Here is a 7449-nt window from a genome sequence, read left to right as displayed (position 1 = left end):
AGGTCTACAGAGAAAGAATCTGGAATAAACATCTGGGAAATTCGGGCGAGGCCTGGTCCTACAGATTACCAGGCAATTAACTTGACCCATTCCAAATCTTCCCCATGGAAAACAGGTATACATCCCTTCCATTGAAGAGACAAGCCCAAGAGGTGGAGACAGGGGATTCCCAGAGCAAATTAGAGAAGTGAATTGATGCTCTCTGAGTTCAGTGAGTCACCCAATACCCTAAGTTGATCTCTGGCTTACCCACATGTACAAAATACACATACAGTTCACATGTGTACTCACACACATGTGAACACGTAATACATGCCCAAACAAGACACAAAAACATAAAAGGATATACATACATAGAAATGAAAATAAAATTAGCTTCAAGTCTGAGCTGTCCCCACAGGGTATTCTAAATGCCCAGTTCCCAGCTTCTGGTGCTTGTTTAGGAGGCTGAGAAGCCCTGAGGAATGGGGTCTGCCTGGCAGGAAGAGTTCGTTCACAAGGAAACAGTCTCTGAAGGTGCTGCTCACTCCTGGTTCTGACCTGAGCTGTCTGCCTTCTGGCGAACACACATGAACGAGCTGCGCCACACTCCCATCGCCACAACGGCAGGACTTTCGCCACCATCCTTCCCTTGCTGTGACAGTCTGGAACCCCCCTAAAACCATGAGCCCAAGTAAATTCTCGCTCCCTTCAGTTGGACCTGGTCCCATAAACACAAAAGGTAATTAGTGCAAAACATAAACTTCATAAGGGGATCTGTCTGTAGACCATATAGAAGATCTGTTACTGCAGTAGGCAGTCGGGACTACCAGTGACTGTTCTTGGTGCTGTGGTCCAGTGTGGCGAGAAAAGGGGAATGCAGAGAAACACAGGACAGCACAGTGGGAAGGCGTGATGACAGGGGCGTGGCAAGGCTGCTCACCTTGTGCAGTCAGGACACAGAGACAGGTGAATGACGATGCTCTGTTGGCTTTGTCCTTTTCCCAGCCTAAGATGCCATCCTGCAGGAGCTGCTTGCCCACATTCTGGGTCATCTTCCCTCCGTAGTTAGTCCTCTCCAGAGTCAGTCTCACAGATGTGCCCAGGAATACGTCTCCGAGATGACTGTTAATCCACCAAGTTGACAAGAGAGATTAGCCATCACACAACCCAATTTAAAAGCGAGTGAAAGGGACTTGAGAGACAGCTCAGTAGCTAAGAGTAGGTTCTGCTCTTGCAGAGGACCCAAGTTTGGTCCCCAGCACCTATATCAGGCTACTGACAACATCTAGAACTCCAGCTCCAGGAAATCTAACACCCTCTTCTAGACTCCACGGGCACTGTACTTAGGCAATTTAAAAATAAAATGAAATTTTTTTTAAACAGATAAAGGATTTGATTAGAGCTTTATCTAAATAAGTATACAAATAGCCAATCACCACATGACTAGATACTCAACATCATTAGTCACTAGGAAATTTATAATCAAAACCACAAGGAGGCACAACCGCCCTACACCCTAGGATGTGACTGTAATCCAGACGATGGGAACGATAGGTACTGGCAAGGACGCGAGAAAACTGGATCCCTCGCACATTGCTAGTGGGGAATGTTAAATCATGCAGCAGACTTGGAAAACTATCTGGCAGCTCCCCAAATGATTAAACATAGAGTTCCCATATTATCCAACAATCCTACTCCTATATATAAAATAACCAAGGGGATTGAAAACATATGTTCACACAGAAATTTGTACACGAATGTTCACAGCAGCGTAATTCATAACAGCTGAAAAGTAAAGGCAGCCCACGTGTCTATCAGCTCGTGAACAGAAAGGTCGTGTGAACTGCCGTGTGTGCAACGGGCCGGTATCTACTATCATAGGAAGTGGAATACTGACTTGGTGGGATAAACCTTGAGTGCATCCTGCCAGATACAAAAGGTTAAACTCTGGAGGAGGCTAGCTACATGAAATGCCCAAAACGACAAACTTAAAGAGATGGGATTAATAGTTTCCCAGGGTTGGAAGGCCTGAGGATTGGGAGCTGACAGATAATGGGCACCAAGTTTCTTTCTGAGCTTGTGACAACATCCTGGACATTGATAGTGGTCATGGATACACAATGTGTGAATTTACTAAGAAACAGTGGGCTTCTAAAAGGGTTGACTTTTTGGTATGTGAATTATAACACAATTAAACTGTTACAAAAGTAATAATTGATATGAAACAGTAGTCCTCAGCCTTCCTAATGTGCGACCCTTTAACACAGTTCCTCATGTCACGGTGACCACCAGCCATAAAAAAACATTTTGTTGCTACTTCATAACTGTAATTTTCCTACTGTTATGAATTGTAATATAAATACCTGATATTTGACCAAAGGGGTTACGACCCACAGGTTGAGAACCACTGATATAAAAACTTCAGTGAATGCATCAAATCGTTTGAAATAATATATGAACTGGAATATAAATTTGAGGATACAGAGCAGAATACAAAGATGATACAAAGAGGAAAATTATACTAATTAAGAGTCAGGGAGGACAAATGAGATACATAAATATCTGTGTAATCAGAGCTTTGGAAGGAAAGAAAAGAGAGGTCATACCTGGTGATAGATAATCATTATTTTTCAGAAAATTTAATAAACACCTCCTCCTCCGTATGTGTTGTGTGATGTTCTATGTATACACGTGTTTGCGTCCATGTGTGTCTATGTGGGGGTCAGAGATCCGCGTTGGGAGTCTTCCTCATCAGTAGCTTTTCAGGTTAGATTTTGAGACAGGGTCTGTCATTGAACTTGGAGCTTGTGTTTTCAGAGATTAGCTAACTAGCAAGCCTTTCAGATGCACCTGTCACCACACCACCTCCAAAACACTGGGGTTCTGGTTGCATACAGCCATACCTGAGTTTCCAGAGGATGCCAAGGGTACAAACCCAGGTCCTTATGCTCCTTGCCCTTGCATATCAAGCCCCGTGTCCACTGAGCCATCTCCTGGCAGTGAGTCACATGAGTTCTTAAATTCAGGAAGCAGAAAAAAATCTCCAGAAGAATTTTTAAAGGAAAAGAAAAAGACTTCTTAGACACTCCATATCCATCTCCAGAACACCAAAACTAAACTGAAGTTTTTGAAGAAGTCAGTTGGAGGACTTGCAAGCAACAAGGACTAAATTATTAACATACCCTACACAGTTTGAATGGATTTTATGAATCTTAGGCTGAGTGTGGTGGCGGTGGGGAGCCCTTCTCCAAAGGTCAAGGACAGTGCATTTGTATATTAAGGAAGCCACAAATGATGCCGTGCACTGAGGAGCTGTAATAACAAACATTTGTGTCCTTACAGTTCTGGAAGTTGTAAGTCCCAGGTCAAGGTTCGGCAGAGGTTATTTCTAACTAGGGCACTTCCTGGCTTGCAAGCAGCTACCTTCTTACTTTGCTTCCCCATGGGACGAGTAGGGGTGGAAAACAAGGTTGGGGCCTTTCTGACGTCTCATCATTTAACTTTAACGACTACATAAAGGCTTTAGTTTCAATTGCAGTCAAATAAGAGGATTAGGGTTTTAACATATGGATTCTGTGATATAATTCAGTTCATAGCATACGGCATGATTCCTTTTATACGACATCCTTAAAAATACATTTTGTCAGGCAAATCAGTAGTTGCTAGGGGTGAGGGACAGTGAGGGATTTAGATGTTATTATAGCCAGCATCATGAGACATATGAGTCTTGATATCAGAGGTGCTTATAGGAATCCATACATGAGAAGCAGTGACACGCAGAAAAGTGCATGCACACATCCATAGCCATGTGCCCTTTACTAGTACATACTAATAATGTATGATCAATAGGAGAAGCTGGGGGAAATTCCAAAAGGGCCTCCTGCAATATCGTTGTAAATTGTGTGTGTTATAAATGTGTGTGAGGGTGAGCAGGCCCATGCGTGCCTTGTTTCCTTCAGACGGGGTCTCTTCACTGACTCTGAAGCTCACAATTTAGTCTAGCCTGGCTCACCAGCAAGCTCCCAGATCCACCTGGCTCCACCTCCCAGACAGACAGTGGCGTTACCTGAACAGAGGTAATTCATGGCTTTCTTACGTGAGTTCTGGGCATCTGGATTTGCTTGCACAAGTCAACTCTCCAGCCCTATAACTTACTCTGAGTATGTAATTACTCCAAAATGGGAAAAAAAATTAAAAAGTCAGAAATTTAAAAAAAAATAAAATTCTGGCTAGAAAATAGAAATTTATTTGGAAGTTAGCTAACGGCGATGAGAAGGGAAATACTGGAAGAATATCTTCAATGTGCCAAGGCAGCTGTTCATCCAGGATTGTATCCTCATCGAACTCTTCCAAGAGTTAAGATGAAATAAAGCTTTCCTGACACACAGCGACAGTACAGTGCTGATCAAACCTTGCCACTGCTAACACCGAGGGCTCCAGGAGAGCAGGGTGAGCTCCTGGGAGGACGCCTGAGGTCCGAGGAGCAATGGTGAAGCAGTACATCAATACACAGCACACGGAAAGACTGTGAACTCCCCAGCAGAGGATCGTGAACTGGCTTGGTGGGAAAGGCACCTCCTGCTAAGCCTGAAGATCGAAGATCAATCCCCACAGCTCAGAAGGAGAGAAGCAACTCGCCACAACTGTCCTCTGACCTCCACGCATGCTGTGTATCCCCTCACACAAACACACACAATAAATAAAACAAGAGAAATTCATCATAAACAGACAAGAAACATACAATCTCTAAACTAGTGTGTGGGTGAAAAGAAAATAATGGATGACAGAAACCAGAAATTTATTAGCGAAAAAAAAAATAGAAAAATAATGGCCCTACAATGAGCAATAGAAATGTGACCAGGTACGATTCTTCTTCCATGTGTGTATGGTGCACGCACATGTATGTGCGCGCTCGCAAGTGTTTGAGGTCTGGGGCTAATTCTGGAGCCTTCTCCATTGTGCTCAAGCGCGTTGCCTAAGGCACAGTTGCTCACTGCGTCAGAAGCTCACTGATGCTGGCCAGTCTCACTAGCCGGCTTGCCCTGCGGATCCTGTCTCTGAATTCTGAGTGCTAGGATGATGGACAGCTGCCACATCTGCCTGGCTTTTCGGAGGATCCTGGGGATCTCAACGTGGCCTCTGTGCTTGCTTGTGTTCCACAATCTACTGAGTCATCTCTCCAGCCCCCAGGAACAATTCTCAGCAGAGTAGATTCAGTTAAGGAAAGGTTTATTGTAGAGTGGAGGAGCAAAAACCTATTCGAATGTCACTTGCAGGGGACACACTGAATGAACCGCAAAGTGGGGAAAGTTGAAAATGAAAGCCCTGGAGGAATATTACAGAATCACAGTGTTAGCATCAACAAAATGGACACTCGGTGAAACTAAAGACTCTAGATTCTATTGGTTAAGGAAGCAGTCTCTAAGGGGAGGGGACGAGTGACCTCATCTACTGGGAAATTAGGATCTGAACGGATGATCACATGGTTGGGATGTCAGTGAAGACAATGAATCTTCAGAAAAAGAAAAGGGTTTAAAAAACACACAATCCCCCCAGTCCCCACACAGTCCCCCCAGTTCCCAGAGTCACCACACAGTCCCCCCAGAGTCACCACACAGTGTCCCCAGAGTCACCACACAGTCTCCCCAGAGTCACCACACAGTCCCCCCAGTTCCCAGAGTTTCCTCACAGTCCCCCAGTTCCCAGAGTCACTACACAGTCCCCCGAGTCACTACACAGTCCCCCAGTTTCCAGGGTCCCCCAGTTTCCAGAGTCACAGCACAGTCCCCCAGTTTCCAGAGTCACCACACAGTGCCCCCCCCCCTCCCCAGTCCCCATAGCCTAACAGTGATTTCATTTTCTCATGACTGGGAGCTTTTCTGACCAATCAGGTATCAGAAGCAGTGCTCTGACATTGCCTTGGGGTTATGAACTCTCTCTGTAGTGAGAAATCTAGTGTGTGTGTGCACACATAAGCGTGACTGTATGTGCTGGGAGTGGAGCGTACAGCATACACTCTCAAACATCCACTGTTCAGAATTGAACTGCTCTGCTTTAGGATTTGCTGGAAATCATTTGTCTGAGGAAATATAATGAGAAATATCCCTCAGGGAAAAATTTAATATTCCGTTTTATCTAACTGAGTCAGCAATCTTAGCTGTCCAAGTTACTAACAGATGCTCAAAGAAACGCAAACCCTGTGAGGCCTCTGAACCTGGCAGAGCCTTCTGAGGGCGGGGTAGCTAGCAACTGTTTGGCTAGCGCTGCTATCAAAGCTGGTTCTTCCACAAGACGAAACCTTAGCTATGAGATCAAGATCTATTAAAAAAGTTCACACAGAATTTTCTGGAAGGTCTTTGGAACTGGGTGGAGATGGAACCGCTCTACCTGTTGGCAGAGCATGGCCAGGAGAGTGGTGTATTGAACATATATCTCTAAGTACTTATAAGCCACACTATAGACTGAAGAAGATGATGTTAAGAGATCTCATAGCTTTAAGAGAGTGTGTTCTTTTTCTATACATAAAAAATAATTTCTCCTGTATAAGATCTAGCCTGTTTATATTCTACTGAGGAAGGGAGAGGGTCTCATGAGGCCGCACCCCTCCCTGAGGTTTATAACCAGTTAGTGGTTGATGGCAGAGGGAAATGTGTTCTTGAGTGGTGTAGTCACTGGTGAGGTGTGCGTGATCCTGTAATCAAACCTTCACCCACATTCCTGTGAGCAAGCCTAATGAAACACTGGGTCATAAAAAAATAAAAGGCATGGAAATAGAAGAGGGAGGAAGAGGAAGACACAGTCACAGGGGGACAAGAGAGAGTACGGCGTGACTGTGACCAGACAGAGGGACAAGAGAGAGTACAGCACAAATGTAACCAGAACATATTGTATGCTTGTATAAAAATGTCTAAACAAGAAATTGATAAATCAATGTCTGTAGACTATTCCTTAGTTGGTTGTTTTCTTTCATTGGGGACGGGTAGGGGTGTTGGGGTGATGCGCACGGCATTTGGAGGTGTGGTTCACACTGACTTATTTAGTTGGGAACCCTCTGGATGTGTTTTCCATCACAAGGCAGCTATTTCCACTAACTTTAAAAGATTCTGTTGTTTGTTCTTATTTACAGTGACAGCAGAAATCTGGGCTGAGGCCACATGTAGGACAGCCCCAAGGAGAAAGCAAAACTGCCCACAGATGTAATTCCTGTGGTCCTAAGACAGAATGTAAGACCAGGCTCACAAAGTCAAACCAGCAACAACGAATTTCTCATTGCAGATGAAAAGCAGGAAAGAAAAGAACCAGCCTCAAATTCTGCACTGATTTACTAAGTAAACAGCCTGGTGTGAAACACTTTGAAATTTTTAAAAAATAACTCAAAATGAGAATAATGAAGAATTAGTAAGTAAAGTAACTCTATGTTTATACAAAAGAGACAAGAAATGGCTGTCTGTGTTCCATTTTCACAAA

Source organism: Microtus oregoni, unplaced genomic scaffold, assembly GCF_018167655.1.
Source record: "Microtus oregoni isolate MIOR12 unplaced genomic scaffold, Mior012 000011F_ref0000422, whole genome shotgun sequence".
Classification (NCBI taxonomy): Eukaryota; Metazoa; Chordata; class Mammalia; order Rodentia; family Cricetidae; genus Microtus; species Microtus oregoni.
The sequence above is the reverse complement of the archived record's forward strand: the minus strand, read 5'-3'. Positions refer to the sequence as shown.